The sequence below is a fragment of the Anomaloglossus baeobatrachus genome, chromosome 7, assembly GCF_048569485.1.
Source record: "Anomaloglossus baeobatrachus isolate aAnoBae1 chromosome 7, aAnoBae1.hap1, whole genome shotgun sequence".
NCBI lineage: Eukaryota > Metazoa > Chordata > Amphibia > Anura > Aromobatidae > Anomaloglossus > Anomaloglossus baeobatrachus.
This window is the reverse complement of record NC_134359.1, coordinates 184,331,393-184,354,641: the sequence shown is the minus strand read 5'-3', so window position 1 is coordinate 184,354,641 and position 23,249 is coordinate 184,331,393.

Genomic DNA, 23,249 nt, shown 5'->3' with positions numbered 1-23,249 from the left:
GAGGCTCCCCTGGGGTCTCTGACTCGTCCCCGGGGAGGCAGAAGCGGGCGCTACCCCCGGTCTCTTCTTGGGGGCCATCCTGGGTAAGTGGGGGCTGCAGGATTTAGTATATTTAGGCTGTGGGCGCAGGAGCTCTGGGATCCAGCGTCCTCACGCTTCCATGTCAGGACACGCCCCCGTCTGATCAGGTGTTGCTGAGTGAGAGTGTTGTGTTTTGTATGAACTGGTGGATGACCTCCTGCATATCCAGGATGGAATACCACACCTCTAGATGAGGTGCAGTACCTCTGTGGCGACTGAAGCCTCAGGGGTGCCACACTCCCCCACAGTAAATCCCAGCACGTCCTCAGGCTGGAATAAAACAAAAATACAGTGGTGTCAAGACATGCAAATTTTTGTATGCTGTAAATGTGCCACCCCAGCAGCGGATCGAACTGCTCGGATCCGGGGGTGGTGTTCGTTCGTGGTTCGAGGGTCTTTGGACCCGGAGGCTTAAGGGCCACACTCAAATGTAAAAGGGGGGGTATTTACAGGGGATTTGGTATAGTTCGTGACGCCACCCATGGTGTACGGTAATTGGGAGTACCGCAGCTGCCGTTGGGAGTAATCGGGGTGATGGAGTGGGGCAGCTAGGTAACGTTGCCCTCCACGGGTAGGGACAGGCCCCGGGACCCAACTGGCAACAGTAATGTCAGTCAGTTCACCAGAGGTCATACCCGTTTTTCCATGGTATGACCTCCGGTGACTACCGCACTCTGGCTTAAAGTGTGGGGCCATGCTCTGCACCCCACCAGCTCTTTAAGAGTGACAGTGCTGGCAAGGGGCAGAGGGGCCGCTCTGCACTCCCCGACCCTGGCCAGTACTTTTAGTGTTAAAGCACTGGCCGGGCACAGCCCCGCACTTTAACTGTGACAGTGGTGGCCAGGGGCATTGGAGTGAGGAGCTGCCCTGCACTCCCCGACCCGCGGCCGGCACTGTCAGTGTTAAAGAATAGTCATGAGGGGTGGCATGGCTTGCCGATGGCAGAGTCAGACACACATCTCCTTAGCTCTGTGCCCAGGCCGCCCTTTCAGCCTCTTACAGGTGGTGCAGCTGAGCCCAAACCTCACATGGGCATACCCAGACGTTCCCTCAAGCAACCAGCAGATCCGGAGACCGGGACAAGCAGGATGGATCGCTTCCTGGCCTCCAGCACCCCCACTCAAACACGAGCTGCTCAGGCCAAGATGGCGACGGCAGGGAAACAACAACAACACTCCTCACTGAAGCATGTCTCAGAGGTAGGGGATTCCCCAGTCACTGCTTCTCAGGATTCCAGTGAGAATGAAATAGACTCTGACGAGGTGAATCTCCGTGACATTAGTAAACACATTAAATCTCTCCCCACCAAATAGGATTTGGAAAAGCTAGTGTGCAGGCTGGAGAACACCTACAAGCAAGAGATACATGTGCTGCAGAGGGAGTTCAACGAGAGAGTGGAGGGTGGGGGGAGCGAGCACAGGATGCAGCTCTATCAAAGTTAAGGCAGCACCGTGAAATACTTAACCATCACTTTGCCAGGCTGGAGGAGCTGGAGGCAGGCCTGGAAGACCAGGAAAACCTCAATAGGTGGAATAATATCTGCATACGTGGACTCCAGGAATCAGTGCCATCATCCAATTTAGATGCCGCAGCACAGCAGATATTCATGCAGATCTTGGGAGACGATCAGGTAACCACTGTTGAATTATATTGCATTCATAGAGCTTTGGGGCCCAAACCACCCAACAACGTGTGACGCCCTGGACTAGTCAGGTCATCCCAGGTAATCACGCACAACACCACACCCCTCTCCCAGTTAGGTAACATCAGTCAAACTTAAAAGCCTTGTCACCACCCTCCAGGTTTGATGTCCACACCAGGGGGGTGGAGCCAGGTGGTTGGCTCCACCCACCAAGGAGTTCACAGGCCTGGAGGCAGGAACCCAAGTAGTCTAGCTCAGGCTCTAGAAGAGTCAAGTTCAAGTACAAGTGTAGAGCAGACAAGTTCACGGGCAGTCTTGTGTCCAGGCTGCCCAGAGACTACCAGGTGGCTGGGTTGTAGCCCAGTCGCCACTGGCAAGGAGGCAGACGGTACTGGCCGCCTGCAGGAGACCGGGAAAATGACCAGTGGAACCGTAAGGGACCGGGACAGGGTAGTGGCCCACCGGAACCCAACCGGGGAGCCAACTGGATACTGGAGCACCAGGCAGGGTACTCAGACCCCGAACTAGGCCAGAAGGTCCAACATAGTCAAATTAACTGATTGCGGTCTGGACCTCAGGGGTTCATTCCCACCTAAGTCCCGATTGAAGGCAACAGCCCAACCATTCCGGATAAGGGCCACCGCCAAGGGCAAGAGATTGAAAGGGCCAGCGTCTGCGGGCAAACGGGCTCCTACGACAGATACACGTCAGGGAGCGGACTACCGGTGTCTAGGCACAAGAGTCACACACAGAGGTGCAGGAGAAAGGCGGACACCACCAACCTAATCTGGGAAAAGCTGCAGCCGGCTGCGGGTCCCATTCATCACTCCGTTTGGTTTACCAGTGACTCCAGTGTCTTGTGTCAGAGTGAGTACACCAGTGCCATCAGGCGCCACGCTGCACCGCAACACTATACCCTGCACCCGGGCCCCGGCCCACCGGACCCTGGGACCAACATCCCTTACCCACAGAGGGGTCAACACCTAGCTGTGCTACTACACCGCTCCCGGGGGTCCCCATACCTTCACCTCAGCGGTGGTGTCTACAATCACCACATCCCATGGGTGGCGTCACGAACTATCATTTCAAACCAAACACCCAAATCCCCGCGTGTAGCGCCGACTCCCTTGCAGAGCGACGTGATCCCCGGGTCCATGAGAGGCTCGAGCCACCACCCGTAGTGCGAGCACGGATCAGAGCGGCTCGGCGGTCGCAGCCGAGCCCACGGGGCGGTACAAACGCACAGCCCAGAGATGTGATATGTCGGGTGCACTTGTATAAAACCAAGGAACGCATTATGGCAGCAGCCAGATCCAAAGGCCCAATTGCTTTCCAGGATTCTCAGGCTACGCTGCTCCCTGACCTAGCCAGGCGCACCCTAATGCTGAGGAGGGCCTTGCGCCCCCTGCTGGATCAACTCCGGGACAAAAATATATTATACAGATGGGGCTACCCCTTTCAACTGGTGGCTACAAAGGAGGGCAAGTCGGCGATATTTCGGTCCCTGGGGACCTTCCTAAGTTCCTTAGAACATTTGAGTTACCAATGACAGATCTACCTGACTGGCCAAAAAGCCTACACCTGCCGGTGATTCCACCCAATTGGCAAGAGGCCTCAGGATTGAGGAACAAACAGAAAAACCCCAAACAGACCCCAATGGAGCCGCAGAGGTCCCCATCTTGAGATCTCCTTTGATATTTAAGAGTTTCAGGATCACATCCTGAAGTGGTTGGAAGACAGACCCATTGGGTCTCATTACATCCCTTTCGCTGGTCCTAAAACAGGGATGCCATGATTTCTCCTCCTTCTACCCATTAACAATGTGACATGGAGATTTGTGAGCTGTTTGTATCTTTTTTGGGAAGTCAGAATAACATTAGATAGTCTGTGACTTTGCTCTTTCTTCCTGCACAAAAAAACAACAAACAAAAAAACCAAACCTCTTCCTTCTCCTGTCCTCTCCCTTCCGCCCTTCTCCCCCTCTTACCCCCTTTTCCCCTCCTCCCCCTCCCTTCTCCCCCTCTCTTGACCCCCTCCCTCTCCCCCCCTCTCTCTCCCCCCTCTCCACCCCTCCCTCTCCCACCCTCTTCCCCCTCCCCCCTCTACCCCCTCTTCCCCCCTCCTCCTCCCCCTCTCTTCTCTCCCCTCTGCCCCCCTTCCTTCCATTTCTTCCCCTTCATTCACCAGTTCACCTTTTCCAATCCCCCACTTCACTCTCCCCTCCTACTCTCCTTCGCAGTCCGCTGCACGATCTCTGCTAATGTTTAAAGGAGTTGTCCGACATTAGCTTAACAAAAAATGTTGAGTTTATCTGTGCTGTATTGTCATAAATCACACCTACATTGTTATTTTTTGTTTTCTAACTTTTGTTCCTCTTGAATTCACCCTTTATTCTCTGAAGCTCTTGTTTACATTCAGCTCTAGCAAACTGACCACTTCCTGTGCAAAACCTCAGTCAGAGCTGTCACCGCCCGGCCTCAGTGTCCAGCCTCGCCCTCTGCACACATTCCCTGTCAGTATGCTTCCCCAGCACCTGACCTGGTATCACTACAGCATTGCAAATAACAGCCCCACATCGGGCTCTGCACCGCACACCCACACATATGGCTCTGCACCGCACACGTATGCTCTGCACCGCACACATATAGCTCTGTACCGCACACGCACACATATGGCTCTGTACCGCACACGCACACATATGGCTCTGCACCGCACACGCACACATATGGCTCTGTACCGCACACGCACACATATGGCTCTGCACCGCACACATATGGCTCTGCACCGCACATGCATGGCTCTGTACCGCACACGCACACATATGGCTCTGTACCGCACACGCACACATATGGCTCTGCACACGCACACATATGGCTCTGCACACGCACACATATGGCTCTGCACACGCACACATATGGCTCTGCACACGCACACATATAGCTCTGTACCGCACACGCACACATATGGCTCTGTACCGCACACGCACACATATGGCTCTGCACCGCACACGCACACATATGGCTCTGTACCGCACACGCATGGCTCTGCACCGCACATGCATGGCTCTGTACCGCACACGCACACATATGGCTCTGCACACGCACACATATGGCTCTGCACACGCACACATATGGCTCTGCACCGCACACGCACACATATGGCTCTGCACCGCACACGCACACATATGGCTCTGCACCGCACACGCACACATATGGCTCTGCACCGCACACGCACACATATGGCTCTGCACCGCACACGCACACATATGGCTCTGTACCGCACACGCTTGGCTCTGCACCGCACATGCATGGCTCTGTACCGCACACGCACACATATGGCTCTGCACACGCACACATATGGCTCTGCACACGCACACATATGGCTCTGCACACGCACACATATGGCTCTGCACCGCACACGCACACATATGGCTCTGCACCGCACACGCACACATATGGCTCTGCACCGCACACATATGGCTCTGCACACACACGCATATGGCTCTGCACACGCACGCATATGGCTCTGCACACGCACGCATATGGCTCTGCACACGCACACATATGGCTCTGCACACGCACACATATGGCTCTGCACACGCACACATATGGCTCTGCACACGCACACATATGGCTCTGCGCACCCCCCCCCATAGGGAACACATGTAGGGAGTGCATACTCACCCGTCCTCGGTCCCCGTCGCTCCTGCACGTTCGCCAGCTGTCTGTGCTCTGGACATATCAGCACAGTAGTGACGTCACCGCTGTGCTGAAGAGAGCACAGATAGCCGGAGGGACAGTGATGAGAAGCAGCGCTGCGCTGCTTCTCATCAGCACTTTCAAATGTACCGGCATCTGTGATCTGCGATGCCGGTACATTTGAATGTGCGATCCTGGGCAGAGGGCCTGGTGCTGGCGCTGACACCATGGCAGCCGCCGCCAGGCCCCTCCCCCAGGGCACGGACCCCACAGCAGTGCAGGGGGAGGTTACTGGAGAGTAAAAGAGGTGCGGGGGAATGTGTGGGAGGGTGCAGGGAAGGGGGCGGGGACTCCTCGTACTGTACAGCCCAGCAGGGAGGCGACATGCTGTTCCACATTTGCATGTCAACATGGCCCTGCCCAGGAACGGTCACATGACCGCTCTGAGCCGGGGGAGAGGGGCTGACAGCAGGGCAGGTAAGTGGTCTCTATCTACTTACCTGCCCCAATGTAGCCCAATAGGGTAATAATGAAAAAAAACTCAAAGAAGCCGGATAACCCCTTTAGGGTTTAAACTGGTGGCCGAGATTAACCAGATCTATAGGATGGAGGAGCTGGTTGGCCAGGCGTTGGACTCGGGGGAGCGAGTGTTCAGGCTGTGGGCGCCGTGGATTATGTATAGAGAGACACCAGACCTGGTACTATGGCTTCAAGCTTCAGTTGGGGGCGTGAGACCTCTGTGATTGTCCACTCCACAAAACAAAATTGCCGGGGGCTGCACACGACCCAGACGAGACATCTTCTTGGTCCTTCTTTTCTTTTCCCTCTCCCTCTACATTTACTCTTTTCTCATCTTTCTTTCCTCTTTGTTATTTTATGTTATGTTTACATTGTTAGACAGGATTGCCATCTCAGGGACTTTGTGCATCCACGTTGCCTTCCCTTTCTAAACGAGGCTGCATACATTTTTGTATGGGGGTCGGATTGTTGGTCACCCAGTGGGCATCATCTCCAAAGCAAAGCTATTACATGGGTGATGATGGGCTGACCTGAAGTGTGTAATCAAAGGAATTATTATGCAAGTAGAAAAGTGTTGTATTATTTATTACCTCCAAGATTTGAGTTATTCTACTCTATATCATATGTTGCCTATCCTATAACTTGTAAACATGTTCTTTATTCAAATAAAATCTGATTTACACGAAAAAAATAGTCGTGAGGCGTTGTATGGATTGCAGTGGAACTTCAAGGATCTTTTTGGGATTAATAAGGATAGGAAAGAAAGTGCTGTATTTTATTTCATATAAAGAATTTTTCTCTGTGTTTGTGTTTTTTTCTTTTTACTTATAGGATTAGTGATGGGGTCTCATAGACCTCTACCCATCACTAATTTTGGGCTTGATGATAGTTGTGCGCTGTCATTAACCGCTTATAACCCCGATTGCCACCGCACCAGGGAAATTGGGAGGTAAAGCGCCAAGATTGTTGGATCTAATGGATGCGAGCATCCTTCGTGTCTGCAAGCTGCTATTTTTAAGCTGGTGGTGGCTCAAAAAGCATGGACCTCCCCAGCCTGAAAATACTAGTCCCAAGCTGTTGGGCTTTATCATGGCTGCGTATCAAAGATGGTGACCGCACACCAGTTTTTTTTTAAATATTTATTTAAATAATTAAAAAAAAAAAAGTCGCATGCGGTTCCTCTTATTTTGATACACAACCAAGATAGATGCATGACTGTAGGCTGCAGCCTTTAGCTGTGGCTTTATCTGTGCTGGGTATCATAATACTCCATCTGTTTTGTTTATTTATTTTTATACCAAAATACTGACCCACAGACAGGGTTTGTGATTGGTTGCAGTCAGACGCTGTCACACAGGCTGGGGGTGCATCTGACTTCAACCAATCACAGATACCAGGATGGCCATTGAGCGGCATATGCAGTTCATATGGATGAGCAATGATGAAGGAGAGGCCACTGGAGCAGTTACAGCCGCATCAGAGACCAAGTAAGTATGAAGTGCTTGCTTCATTCATATTTTCTTTATTTTTCCTTTTTTTTTTTTTTTTTTACTCGGGTACCTTTGAAACCAGTCCAGGTCTGCCCATCACTAATGATTATTTCAAGATCTATTGATTAAAGTTAACTTTCTTCATGTGAAAACCCCTTTAAGTGATAGCCGAGCTCCGGCTATAACAGCCCATGGCCGTTTAACCCTCTAAATGCCACTATCAATAGCAGTCACAGCAATTAGAAGTTTGAGAGAAGGAAGCCGCTCTCACCCAATTGGGACCTGATTGATCACTGCCATGAGAGCACCGCAGGAGATCAAAAAATGACCTCCTGATATTAGTGTTGAGCGAGTAGTTAACTATTTGTACTTGCTATGCTATTAGCGAGTACTGTCCACTACTCGCATATTCGTTACAAGTAGCGGGAGCAATGTAAGCCAATGGGAAATACTCGCTAAGTAGTGAGTAACCCGAAAGCCGTATTATTCGCTACTCACACGAAAAGTACAGCTTTTGGGTTAGGCTAGTTTCACACTACGTCTTTTTAACATCCGCTGAAAACGTTTTTTTAGCGGAAGTACGGATCCTGCTTTTACAGCAAATAACGTATGCAAACGCATCTGTTATTTTGCAGGATCCTGCACTGGATGTTTAGGGGCGGGCATTGGAGTCATGTGATCGGGAGTGAGGGGAGCTAGACTGGGAGCCGGCTTCTGACAGCTGCAGACGCTGGTAACCAAGGTAAACATCGGCCTTGGATACCCGATATTTATCTTGGTTACGAGTGTCTGCAGCTGCTAGGAGCAGGGCTGCCTGCACGCGTAACCAACGTAAACATCGGGTAACTAAGAGAAGTGGTTACGCGATATTTACCTTGGTTACGAGTGTCCGCAGCTCTCAGGTGGGAGAGAGAGGGAGGGGGAAAGACAGAGATAGAGAGAGAGGGGGTGAGGGAGGGAGTAGAGAGATAGACAGATCACTCGAGACTGGTTCTGGGCATGCTCAGTACTTTCTGGGCATGCTCAGTACAAAAGCAGGATCCTGTCTATCAGCACGCCAGCGTTCACCTGCGTTTGCGTGCGTTATAGTCAGGATCCAGCAATTTGCAGTATTTGGACGGAGCTCAAAAACGCTACAAGTAGCGTTTTTGAAACATGTTAAAAAACTGCAAGTCACTGGATCCTCACTATAACGCACGCAAACGCAGGTGAACGGACGTTAACGCGAGTCCATTGCAAATGCATTGAAATGAAAACGCATTTGCACTGGATCCGCTTGTCCGCTAAAATAACGTTAAGGACGGATGTTAAAAAGACGTAGTGTGAAACCAGCCTTAGTCGCTACTTAGTGAGTATTTCCCATTGACGTATATTGCGCCTGCTACTCGTAACGAATATGTGAGCCGCGGACAGTACTCACTAACAGCGTAGCGAGAACGAATAGTTAACTACTTGCTCAATACTACTCCTGATCTGTCAGCTATGATGACCTGTTAGACCATGCCAAGAGCATGATCTAATAGGCATTCTGCCACTGTCACACTGACAGGTCTAATCTATAAGAATACATATGCATTCCAATACATTAAACCAGTAATGAGACTAATAAAAGGTAATGTCCCATAGAGGGGCTAAGTAAAGAAGCAAAAATGATTTTATAAAAATTATAAAACTATAAAAAAACACAAAATAAAGAACAAAAAAAGAAAAATATTACCCCAATAAATACAAATATTTATGCAATAAAAAAATAAACAAAAAAGTACACATATTTCGTATTTGGAATGACCCAGTCTATAAATCTGTCACTTTAGTTAACCCCTTCAGTGAACACCGTGAAAAAAAAGTGGCAAAAGTTAGACTTTTTCATCAAACTGCCCCCCAAAAAATGGAATAAAACACAATCAAAAAGTCAAATGTAAATAAATATGGGATCCCTGAAAAGGTCATCTTGCTCTGCAAAAAATGAGCCCCCATTCAGCTCCATCTGGGGAAAAATAATATAACTATAGCTGTAAGAATATAGAGATGCAAAATCATTTTTTTTTTATTTAAAATAGTTTTTATTGTGTGAAAGAGGCAAAACATAAAAAATCCACATAAATTTGGTATCACTGTAATTGTACTGATGCAATGAATAAAGCCATCTTATCAATTTTACCACACTGTGAATGGCATAAAAAAAATGAAAAAAATCCTGAATTTTATGTTCATTTTACCTCCTAAAAATTGGAATAAAAGGCGACCGAAAATGTTATTTGCCCGAAAATTGTACCAATTAAAACAAACACATCCCTCAAAAAACAAGCCCTCACATGACTCTGTTGGAAGAAAAAGGAAAACTGATATCTCTCAAAATATGGTGATGTAAAAACTTTTTTTAAAACATTGTTAAAAACCTTATATAAACCTAGTATAACTGTAATCACTATAAAAGGGGAATAAACTGCCATTGTAAAAGGGTGGGAAAAAATGACTTATTCCTATAATTATTCCCACACTACAGATATGTATTCCTCTTACACAAGGATATATTTTCTCTTTTATTACTGCTTTGTCCTGACTACTGTATCTGGTGTATTCCAAACATGCACAAACTCACGACACTTTGTTATAATAATAAAATATAACAAGTTTATTCACTAACAAGACTACGCGTATTTCACAATTTACACTTAGGCCTGCAATGGGGACAAGGGGGCATCCTCTATGGTTAGAGGTAAGGATGTTTATTCATAATCACAGTTTTGTTGTGGATAAACACGGCACTTCTGTGTGGTAGGTGCTCAAGTAGGATCCAGTCCCGTATGTATCAAAGAGCAAATACTTGAGCTCCCGTGTTTATGTGTTGGATGGGTGTGTTGGTGGTGATTACCGGTGATGACCTCTTCCGTATCTGAGATGAATACTGCACCTCGGATGAGGTGTAGTACCCTGTGGCGCCTGAAGCCGCAGGGGCGCCACAGTAGCGCTGGTGTAGATCACGGTGTCCACTATTGTGTGGCAGAAGAGCCCACAGCGAGGTCATTCGGGAGGTAAGTACGTGTGACGGGGGAAACGATTTTGTGCGACACGGGCAACAAATTGCCCGTGACGCACAAACGATGGGGGCGGGTGCGATCGCTCATGCGATCGCACGATAAATTGCCTCGTGTAACGCCACCTTTACTGTCTGTCGCATGTTTTTTTTTTTACCTTCCTCTGGATCAACTTGTTAGGTTAGGTCATGGGTTGAGCTCGATGGATTTAAGTCTACCTTCAACCTTAAACACTATGAAACTATGAAGCTAAGATCACTCTTCCAGGAGCCATCTTAGTTTTGTCCTCCTTGTCCCTCTGGGTTGAAAAGGTTCTTTTAGCTCCGGAGAGCTATTTCCAACCTGCTGGATTTTCCCTAGAGAACAATGACTGTGACTCTGCATAGATCCCACAAAACAGTGCTTACAAAGCAAACAGAAAAAATGTTAATACCCTAAGTACACAAAAGGCATTGATTAGTAGGTTCCCTGATTTTAATTTAATTCTATGTTAAGTTTAATTGCCTGAACTTCAAGGCCTAGGTGCACAACATAACACAACACTTCTCAGAATTCAGTTTTACCTGTCTGAAACCCTCTACATATCTTAATTCACAACAAATGCACACAAAACACAGAAGAATTATGAGAACTATAGCTCCATCAAGCTGAAATTCCTGGCCCTGGTCTGGTCCATAACTAAGAAATTTATGGACCATCTTGCTACATCCCCTTTCACCGTATACAAACAACAACCTGTATGGGAGTTATGGAGCAGAGGTGGGCCTCTTCAGCTTTACTATAAAATACCGGGTTGGCAAAGCCAATAATAATGCCGATTCCTTGACCAGGCTGCTAACTGAGACGGAACTCAAATTCCTGTATCATCAGAGGGAAGATGTGGAGATGTCCACTTTTTATACCCAATTTGAAAGACAGGAGGCCCTCAAGATCAGACAGCAGATTCCTAGGATTATTAGTACTTCGCAATCAGGCGACCTCCTGTCGCATGCTAAAGAGGAGCTCTGGCAGAATCTCTAGGCCGAAAGCAGAGTCATTGAAGACAGGGGTGTAACAACCGCGGTCACAGAGGTTGCCATCGTGACCGAGCCCACAGGGTTAAGGACCTGGCGCCTGCCCTGTGAGAGAGGAGCTACGCTGTTCTGTGGCAGACCACGCGGCCGCTATATGGCCCGTGAGTCAGGGGGGCCCACTGTCAGCAGCACACAGCAATGATAAAGCATCGAGCTGAGCGCTCCGCTCCATGCTTCATCATTTTCTCCCTGTGCCTGTGCTCATTGTCTCAGTGGAGCCGAGCATGGTGATGTCACCACTGTGCAACTGCTGTGCTAAGACTGCAGAAAGCAGGACAGGGGACGCTCTGACCAGAGCAGCAAAGGAACAAGGAGAGCTGAGTACTTGTTGTTCGTTTTTTTTTAATCAGTGAGTACACAGTGGCCAGATGCCTATGAGTCTGCATTATACATGGAGGTCTATGGGGCTACATTATACATGGAGGTCTATGGGGCTGCATTATAATTGGAGGTCTATGGGGCTGCATAGTACAACATGAAGGACACCTTATACATAGACTATAAGGGTCAACACAGAACACCCTTCAATAAATATATGACGAGCCATAAACTCATAATAAAAAGAACAACAATACAAAACAAGTTATATGGCAAAAAATTATTATCTTTATTACATACAATAAAAATGTATTTTAAAAGGTTTAAAAAAAATTGAAAAAGTGGTCAACAGGTGTATAGGACCAGAAAACACCCAATATAACATTCAAATACTGGACATACAAATGCCCAATAATTATGTAAAAATCTCATAGACCAAAATGGTATTTTAGAAAGGGAAACATAGCATAATTTGGATGGTAAAACTGACGGTCACTGCTTGTGGGAAAACATGAAAAAACATATAGAAGGTGGAAAATATACTGTTTTGCACTGTAATAAATATATCAAATAGTTGTAGGAAAAAGTGTAAAATATTGTAAATAACAATACTTTATTTTATTATAGTAAAAGTGTCAGAAATAAAATGGACAAAAAGTCAAGAAAAATTAATTAATAATTAATAATTATGAATGGTTCAAAAAAAGTGCAATGTGCTGACAAAGAACTATACTGCAAAAAAGTGCTGCGTGCCAAACCAGATAGTATTCAGACAATACTGAGCAGATTAATTACTGGCAAAAAGATTTTATTTATTTATTATAAGAAGTATGGTAGCAGCAATTAATACATTTTTATAGAAGTTTCCCAGTATAACCAGAATGCACAAGACAACTTAATGTGCTAAAGAGCACAAAGTAGCAAAATGCTGCAGTGAGACGTCACTTACATGGGTGAAAGCTGGTCCTGTCACTCCAACGTACGTTTCATATATAACTTCTTCAGGGAGCGTCTCACTGCAGCATTTTGCTACTTTGTGCTCTTTAGCACATTAAGTTGTCTTGTGCATTCTGGTTATACTGGGAAACTTCTATAAAAATGTATTAATTGCTGCTACCATACTTCTTACAATAAATAAAAAAATCTTTTTGCCAGCAATTAATCTGCTCAGCATTGTCTGGATACTATCTGGTTTGGCACGCAGCACTTTTTTGCAGTATAGTTCTTTGTCAGCACATTGCACTTTGTTTTGAACCATTCATAATTATTAATTAATTAATTTTTCTTGACTTTTTGTCCATTACTGCCACTTTTACTAAAATAAAGTATTGTTATTTACAATATTTTACACTTTTTCCTACAACTATTTGATATATTTATTACAGTGCAAACCAGTATATTTTCCACCTTATATATGTTTTTTCATGTTTTCCCACAAGCAATGACCGTCAGTTTTACCATCCAAATTATGCTACATTGCCCTTTATAAAATACCATTTTGGTCTATGAGATTTTTATATAATTATTGGCCATTATATACAATATAATATATATATACATTCTTTCCAGTATTTGAATGTTATATTGGGTCTTTTCTGGTCCTATACACCTGTTGACCTCTTTTTCAATTTTTTAAACCTTGTAAAATAAATTTTTATTGTATGTAATAAAGATAATCATTTTTTGCCATATAACTTGTTTTGTTTTGTTGTTCTTATAGACTATAAGGGTGCATTATACATGGAGTTGTATGGGGCTGCATAACATAATATGAAGGACACCTTATACATGAATGTAGGGATGCTTTATACATGGACTATAGGGGTCTATTATACAGGGAGGTCTATGGGGCTGCATAATGCAAATGAAGGACACCTTGTACATGGACTATAGGGGTGCATTATGCATGGAGGACTATGGGGCTACATAATACAATATGAAGGTCTATGGGGTTGCATTATAATACATGGAGGAGTACGTGGTGCAGTATAATACATGGACTATGGGAGTTGCATTATAATAATTGGAGAACTATGAGGGTTACATTATACATGGAGGACTATGGGAAATGCATTATAATACACGGAGGACTATGGAGGCACATTCTAATACATGAAGGGTTATGTGGGACCCTTTATAGCATATGGAAGCCTATGTGGGGGCCATTATTCTATTGAAGAACTATATACAAGGGGGACAAACATACAAGCATGGGATGGGAAAGTTTTGTGCTGAGAGAAAAAGGCTCTTTCCCTCAGCACCCAGCTTTCCTATGCTCTGCTATACATCTTCCCTCAGAAAACAGATTTCCCATGCTCTGAATCATGGGAAAGCTGGGTGCTGAGGGAAAGATGTATAGCAGAGCATGGGGAGCTGGGTGCCGAGGACAAGATGGATATTAGAACATAAGAAAGCTGGGTGCTGATAGAATGAGGGATTTCAGACCATGGGAAACCTGGGTGCTGAGGCAAAGAGCCAAGCATCAGCATCATTATCCCATACCCTGAGTGTCGGTGTACATGGAGGGTTGGGGCCCAGGTCCAAACTTTGCACCGGGGCAAAGCAAACTCTAGTTACAGCACTGATTGGAGAACTACTGGATTACTTATCCAGTGGGTGGGTGCCAGAAAGAATCCGAGTGAAAAGGGCTGATGCAGGGCTAGAGTGTCTCATCGTGAGATAATTAAAAATCCTAGATATGAGAACATCATATTATCCAAAAATTTCTTTAAAAATATAAATAGCTCTTCATTAGAAAAAATGGCTCCCAGAGCGAGGAATTTACACAAGCAGCAAGTGTGGAGATGCTTGCCAAGGCTATCTGCTCACTGTCATCAGGTACTGGCAGAGACAGAGAAATCAACTCTTCCTACAGGAGGGTGCATATTGTACTGAAGAAAGTTTGATCCAGTCGCTTATGAGAGAATCTTCCAAGTGGTGGTTCCCAGATGAGACACTAAAATGTTTCTGGACATGTGTTACAACCATAAATAGAAGGAGGAAAAAAAAGTGATCAAATGCCCTTATGATGAGAAACAGTGAAAAACTATTAAAAAGGTGTAGGTAACAGCATGTTACACAGGCAAACATATAGGGGGCGCACATTCCAGCAAAGAACCACAGTACATAATAATTTACGAAAAGTTCAATACATATAAAAAACAACCCCAAAAATGGAGGCCCCGCCCAAAATAAACACTGTATTCAGTGGATCTACATAGAGGCAGTCAAAGTTGTCAGAGAATGTAAAGAGCAATAGGTAGCATGCAGTAAAAGGCAGGATGAAAACGCCTATAGCCCTCACCTACTGTAGATAGTTAATGGAGGTGCTAACAGGAATGGCGTCCGGCCCAACGTCTGTTTCGGCTAGGAAGCCTTCGTCTCCTCCTATTTATACTTTGTTCTGTGATTAGCCCAGGTCCACACTGCCCGTGTGCCATCTGTGCAGTATATATGCCTATCTTGATAGAATTATTTTACAACCAGGCGATGGGCTGGATTGCTGATTTTTATTAATTATGTATTACAACCAGTCTGGTCATTTTGGGATCCAGATGACAGTGGCTACTATCAGGCGACAGTTCTATTGGATCAACATGAGAACTGACATCGAGGCTTGGTGTTGAGAGTGGTTCACCTGTTCTGTGGCCAGGGGTAAAAGACATAATCAGCGTGCTGCTCTTCCCTCCGTCGTGAGCAAGAGCTCCTTGGAGCTTATTGTCATTTACCATATCAAACTGGAGCCTAGTCACTCTGGGTATGCTATTGTGGCGCCCTGGCCTAGCCAGGTCGTCACAGGTAACACTCAAACACCCCCACCCCCACCAGACAGTAACATTAGCCAAACACAAAATCCTTGTTGCCTCCCTCCAGGGTCTGACGTCCACACCAGGTGGGGCGGAGCCAAGCGGTTGGCCCCACCCACCGAGGAGTTCACAGGCCTGGAGGCGGGAAAAGTGACAGAACGAGTTTGGAGTTTGAAGTGTGAGGAGTAAACACTTGGGTGTCTGGGTTTGTGGCCCAGGCACTGACAACAAGGTTGGCAGACGGTGGTGGCCGTCTGCAGGAGTGGTGAAGCAAGGCGGAACCGTAGGGCCGGGGTCAGGCGTTGGCCCGCCGGTACCGACCGGGGAGCGAAGTGAAGCCAGCACACACAGGCAGGGCCATCGGACCCCGACCAGGCTTGGAGCCGCCAACAATAGTCAAATCCAAGTGTGACCGGAACCCCAGGGGTTTCCTAGCAGCCAAAGACCCCACAGAAGGCAACCGCCCACACCGTGAGGGTATACAGCTACCGCCTAAGGCTAGAGACCCAAGGGCCAGCGCCTGTGGGCAAACAGGCTCCTCCGGCATCCATACACCGGGGAGCGGACTACCGTTGGGGATCCATCGTAGTCAAACATAAAAAAGAAAAAGTTTTTCCAGCTTACCCAATATATTGTAGGATCAAGCTGCTATGATTATAGAGGCTCTTAGCACGGGTATATGGTAGAAGCTCTTACCAGCACAAATAGAAGAGATGAATCCAGCGAGCCAAAGTTGTAGTAGATAAAAAATTTCTTTAGTCTTTATTTCAATCATATTAAAAAAAGCCTTTGTCCATAGCATCATAAATGATGACAGACAGAGGTAGGAAAAGTTACTGCTGGCGCACGGCAAGACGCGTTTCGGCTAAACCTTTATTATTGCCATGGTGTACTTTACTAACTATGTGGGATATAAAAAGGAAAAGACCCCCTAAGGTGGGTGGTGCTATAGTTAATTAATTTGTAATCAATAACACTTGTGAGCAACCACCTATGACCTAGGCCGGTTTAAAAGAAAAGGTGTATTAACCCCTTGAGAAAGAGTCAATACATCAGCAGTAATTTTTCCTGTGTTATACAAAAAATATTTTTTACAGGACATAAGACAAAATGTATATACAAAGTAATTTCATTAATGCTAGTCATTGCTACATGCAGGGAAAATATAGGGCCCACACCAACTATATGAATTAAAGCAAAAAAAATAAATAAATAATTTTTAAATCATCTTACATTTAGAATAAGAAAGCTGTATAATTTATGGAGCAAATCCAAAAGAGTTTCAATAAATTCTTATTAGGTCTTGCCTAAAATTCAGACCTATCGGCATCCTGCTTTCCAAAGTAAAAATCCAAGCAGATTCTCTATTTAGTAATTTGCGCTTTCTATCGCCCCCACGATCCACCACAGCAAAAGAGAAGGAGAGCGTATCTGCTGTTTACAGCTGTATAGCTGTGATCAGCAGATAGTGCAGAGCGATCGGAATGCTGATCGCAATAGCCCCCTAGGGGGACTAGTAAAATAAAAAAAAATAAATAAAAAAAAAAAAAAAAAGGTTTAAAAAATTAAAAAAAAAAAACAAAAAAACCTAAAAAGTTCAAATCACCCCCCATTTGCCCCATTGAAAATTAAAGAGTTAAAAAAATAAAAAATATACACACATTTGGTATCACCGCGTTCAGAAACACCCGATCTATCAAAATATAAAATCAATTAATCTGATCAGTATACGGCATAGCGGCAAAAAAATTCCAAACGCCAAAACAATGTTTTTTTGTCGCCACAACTTTTGCGCAAAATGCTATAAGAGGCGATCAAAACATAGCATCTGCGCAAAAATGGTACCGTTAAAAACGTCAGCTCGAGACGCAAAAAATAAGCCATCACTAAGCCATAGACCCCGAAAAATGAGAACGCTACGGGTCACGGAATATGGCGTAAAACGCCACTTTTTTCGGTCAAACTTCCGATTTTTTTAGCCCCTTATATAAAAGTAAATCTATACGTTTGGTGTCTACAAACTCGCACTGACCTGAGGCATCACACCCACACATCAGTTTTACCATATAGTGAACACAGTGAATAAAATATCTCAAAAACAATAGTGCTATCGCACTTTTTTTGCAATTTTTCTGCATTTGGAATTTTTTTGCCGTTTTGCAGTACACTATATGGTAAAACTTATGGTTTCATTTAAAAGTACAGCTCGTTCCGCAAAAAATGAGCCCTCATATGACCATATTGACTGAAAAATAAAAAAGTTACGTCTCAGAAAAAGAATGGCGAAAAAAAAAACAGAAAGCGAATCATATAGTTGGTGTGGGCCCTACATTTTCCCTGCATGTAGCAATGACTAACCATATACCAATTTCGATATCAAGGTAAATTAATTATCAAACACCAAAACAAATCATATTACCTTAAAAACTTATTACTTTATTCACATATATGCCACAAAAGGTACACACATTTAAACGAAAAGTGATGAGAAGAAAGATGGGAATCAATTTCCCCTAATTCTCACCCTTCCTGTCATACAGGGGTCGGCGTCCTACAGTTCATTGACGCCCCCGTTCCTCCCCGTTCGACTTGAGTCCTGTCCTGGCCCTCCACTCACACTAAAGAAATTCCCATGTGTCTAGATAACAAGTGGGTAAGGTGGAACACCCAAGAAAAGACCAACAGGGATAGTGTGTAATACCATAAAACACTTAATTACTGTCAGTAAATGTCATGGATTGTCTATGGGATGGGTTATAACTCAGTCGACTGTCAATCAATATAAATTATAAAAACTTTAGTCCAGGATGCACCCTACGCGTTTCGCCCTCTTATCAAGTTAATAGGGCTCATCAGGGGTACGGCGGCATTGATCCTTGACACTTATGTCACAGCTACAACCTAGAACAAAAACACAATTTTGAGACCACTATTACCAATTCTGGAAATCTGTGATTGCAATATAATGTGGATAGAAAGACAGTACTGACCATCAGTATTGGGTAGATACCAAGGAATCTATACTGTTAAAAATTTCTCCTCCGGGAACCAGACCAGGACATTGCTTCTAATGATTTAAGCAGTAAAGAGTATATAAACAGAGTACATGTCATTGTGCATAGAGTAAGACCGCACATATATACACATATATATACCTGATACAGAGGATTAGGGGTACATATATATATCTCAGCACGTCTGAGGACTATCCCAAGATCCAAGCTCAACCACAAATGCAGTTGACAATCTAGGAAGATCAAAATATACACATAAAAACTCCTGTTTTTGGAATGAAAAAAATTGGCACACTCATGTATATTTATGCACACACATATATGTGCCCAAGTATCCATATACCTACTGTAGATGCCTATGGGTATATGTCAAGGAATCTAGGAGCTAATCCAATGGTCCAGGCCCATTCAACTGTACCTGACAATTAGACAAACAAACATCAGCACGCCTGGGGACTCATCCCGTAGTGCAGGCTCATTCACATGTCTGACAGTACAATCTGTCCACAGGAGATAATGCCCCCTTGAAAAATATACAGAAATAATATAAATCAAAACGTTTTAGCAGTGAATATACCAGCACTCCAAAAAGGATAAATACTCAAGAGAACAGCCAGAGTCCAATAGTATCACACATACCTAGAGTAATCCTGGTCCCGGAAGGCCCGATGATTAAGAACCACGACACCTCTGAAAAGCCAAAAAGACATATGTCCAGGCTCAATCACCTCATACCACCCACCAACGGTGTATATATAACTCCAAAGCAGGTAAACATTTCGATATAAGTGTAATAAATATAAAAAAATAAAAATCATACCTGAACGGTTAGTGTCACCTGACCCAGCCAGCTTATAAACCTTAAAATTCGCGCCCAGAACGGCTGTAAAACCACTCCATCGTCATTTCCGGGAGTCGCAACAGGGAAAAGAATCCCACAAGGCACAAGACTGAAAGAATGGTTCCGTGTGGCAGAACGTTCCTATCCACTGCGCATGCGCGTATCACAAAAGAGCGCGCACGCGCACAGTCCCAATCAGAACTCTTAGAAGGATATTGGAAGACATTAACTCATAGCAAAGCGCACGCGCGAACATGTCACTATGAGCGTGTGCTGAGGCCCCATTCCTATATATAAACCCCCCCATTGGGGATTATGCAGCTATTGATATCTTTTGTAGAATGGTGACGGAAAAAATTAGGAACATCTACCCCAAGAGAAATGCCTCTTTACCAAATTTAACTGAGCAAGAAAGGAAAGCCTTACAATCGCTCGAATTAAATAAATCGGTGGTAATTAAACCCTCTGATAAAAGGAGGGAATGTGGTGCTTATGGACCATGATATGTACACAGGAATGTGTGAGACCCTGATTAAAGATCAGTCTAGTTATGAATGCATGAGGGACAATCCAACCGTCTGTTATCAAAAACAATTGAAAGAAATCTTGTCTAGGGCCAAGGATAATAAAGTTATTTCCTCAACTGAATTTGAATTCCTCTACCCTAAATCTCCGAGGATGGCGACCCTTTATGCCTTACCCAAAGTCCATAAGGGGACGAACCCTATTAAGGGTAGGCCAATCGTATCGGGTATCGACTCTCTCACCCAGAACTGTAGCACGTATGTGGACCGTGTTCTAAGATCGTTTGTAACCTCACTCCCTTCATACAAACGTTTTGATTTATATTATTTCTGTATATTTTTCAAGGGGGCATTATCTCCTGTGGACAGATTGTACTGTCAGACATGTGAATGAGCCTGCACTACGGGATGAGTCCCCAGGCGTGCTGATGTTTAGCCTTATTTACCCATACCAGGTATATGTATGTATATGTACTGTCCTTTTTATCTAAGGAAGCATATATGCACGCATGATGTTTATGCAGTTGTATATCCTGATTGTCTAATTGTCAGGTACAGTTGAATGGGCCTGGACCATTGGATTAGCTCCTAGATTCCTTGACATATACCCATAGGCATCTACAGTAGGTATATGGATACTTGGGCACATATATGTGTGTGCATAAATATACATGAGTGTGCCAATTTTTTTCATTCCAAAAACAGGAGTTTTTATGTGTATATTTTGATCTTCCTAGATTGTCAACTGCATTTGTGGTTGAGCTTGGATCTTGGGATAGTCCTCAGACGTGCTGAGATATATATATGTACCCCTAATCCTCTGTATCAGGTATATATATGTGTATATATGTGCGGTCTTACTCTATGCACAATGACATGTACTCTGTTTATATACTCTTTACTGCTTAAATCATTAGAAGCAATGTCCTGGTCTGGTTCCCGGAGGAGAAATTTTTAACAGTATAGATTCCTTGGTATCTACCCAATACTGATGGTCAGTACTGTCTTTCTATCCACATTATATTGCAATCACAGATTTCCAGAATTGGTAATAGTGGTCTCAAAATTATGTTTATGTTCTAGGTTGTAGCTGTGACATAAGTGCCAAGGATCAATGCCGCCGTACCCCTGATGAGCCCTATTAACTTGATAAGAGGGCGAAACGCGTAGGGTGCATCCTGGACTAAAATGCAGCAAAAGTTTTTATAATTTATATTGATTGACAGTCGACTGAGTTATAACCCATCCCATAGACAATCCATGACATTTACTGACAGTAAATGGGTGTTTTATGGTATCACACACTATCCCTGTTGGTCTTTTCTTGGGTGTTCCACCTTACCCACTTGTTATCTAGACACATGGGAATTTCTTTAGTGTGAGTGGAGGGCCAGGACAGGACTCAAGTCGACGAGGAACGGGGGCGTCAATGAACTGTAGGACGCCGACCCCTGTATGACAGGAAGGGTGAGAATTTGGGGAAATTGATTCCCACCTTTCTTCTCATCACTTTTCGTTTAAATGTGTGTACCTTTGTGGCATATATGTGAATAAAGTAATAAGTTTTTAAGGTAATAGGATTCATTTTGGTGTTTGATAATTTACCTTGATATCGAAATTGGTATATGGTTAAACTCTTTTTGGTATGGCTGGATTTTTATCTGGGCCTATTAATGATCAGTCATGGCTCGACGATGCACGGGAAGCCTTTTCGGAACTATCCACAGATGAAGGTAGTAATCAACAACCTTCCCTTAAAGCTAGATTTGAACAACTCTATGGAGCTTATAAAAATAATATAAAATCCTCGTGGGAGGTTCAATCCTTGGACAACTACATAAAACAGAGGGTGGTCCCTAGAGGTTTACGTATACAAATAACCCCGGCCAGTAGGTGTAGATCACCAGAGCTTTTACAAAAGTGGGAAGAGGAATCTGTTGCCTCCTCAATCAAGTTTATGACCATACTCAGGGACGAGGAAAGAATAACACTAGAAAAAACATCAGGGAAGTTACAGGAATTGATCAATGAGACGTTGAAATTAAAAAACGAGACTGATTTCAAAACCAGGGAACTATCATTGAAGGCTTCCGTAGAGAAGCTTAGGACTACGATTAAGGATAGGAAACATAAGAGATTTATAAGAGACCTAACAGACTTCCGAGATAAACAAGCATACGCGTTCCTGAGTAAGGCACCCGCTGATATTTCGTCTACTGACGGTGAGACCTCGGATACGGAAGGTAGGGACAACAGATTCCCAAAACTAAGAATTCTATAAGAAAAAATGGAGGGGACAGAACAACTGGAGAAGGGGGAGATACCAAGGGTTCCAAAATCAAGGTTACAGAACCCATGTGGAAACAAACACTCTAAAACCCTCAGCATCATCATCCTCGGCCTCATCTACCTCTTCCTCTTTTTTAGAACAAATGAGTACGAACACGTACAATCTGAGGAGTGGGGGAGAGCATCGACAAAAAGAGGTCAACAACAAACTAGATTATGATATGTAAATCATCAATTTATCAAAATATCGGCTATCTCAGGCTGAGGAAAGGGTATTGAGAACAGGCCTGTCTTTTGTCCCTACGACAAGATTTGATGCTTTCAGTTGGATTAAGGATATTAACCTATTTGTAAGGAAGCTAAAATGGAGGAAGCATTTTGCTATATCTGAGAGGAAGAGATGTTCTGAACTTGGGGTTACACCGGACATGTTAGAAGATCTGGACATACTAGTAGAGCTTGAAAATGAGGGGAATAGAGCTCAGGGTGAAGGTCCTTTTACAGACCTGAGGAATAAAAGTAAACCCCCCCCCCCATTGGGGATTATGCAGCTATTGATATCTTTTGTAGAATGGTGACGGAAAAAATTAGGAACATCTACCCCAAGAGAAATGCCTCTTTACCAAATTTAACTGAGCAAGAAAGGAAAGCCTTACAATCACTCGAATTAAATAAATCGGTGGTAATTAAACCCTCCGATAAAGGAGGGAATGTAGTGCTTATGGACCATGATATGTACACAGGAATGTGTGAGACCCTGATTAAAGATCGGTCTAGTTATGAATGCATGAGGGACAATCCAACCGTCTGTTATCAAAAACAATTGAAAGAAATCTTGTCTAGGGCCAAGGATAATAAAGTTATTTCCTCAACTGAATTTGAATTCCTCTACCCTAAATCTCCGAGGATAGCGACC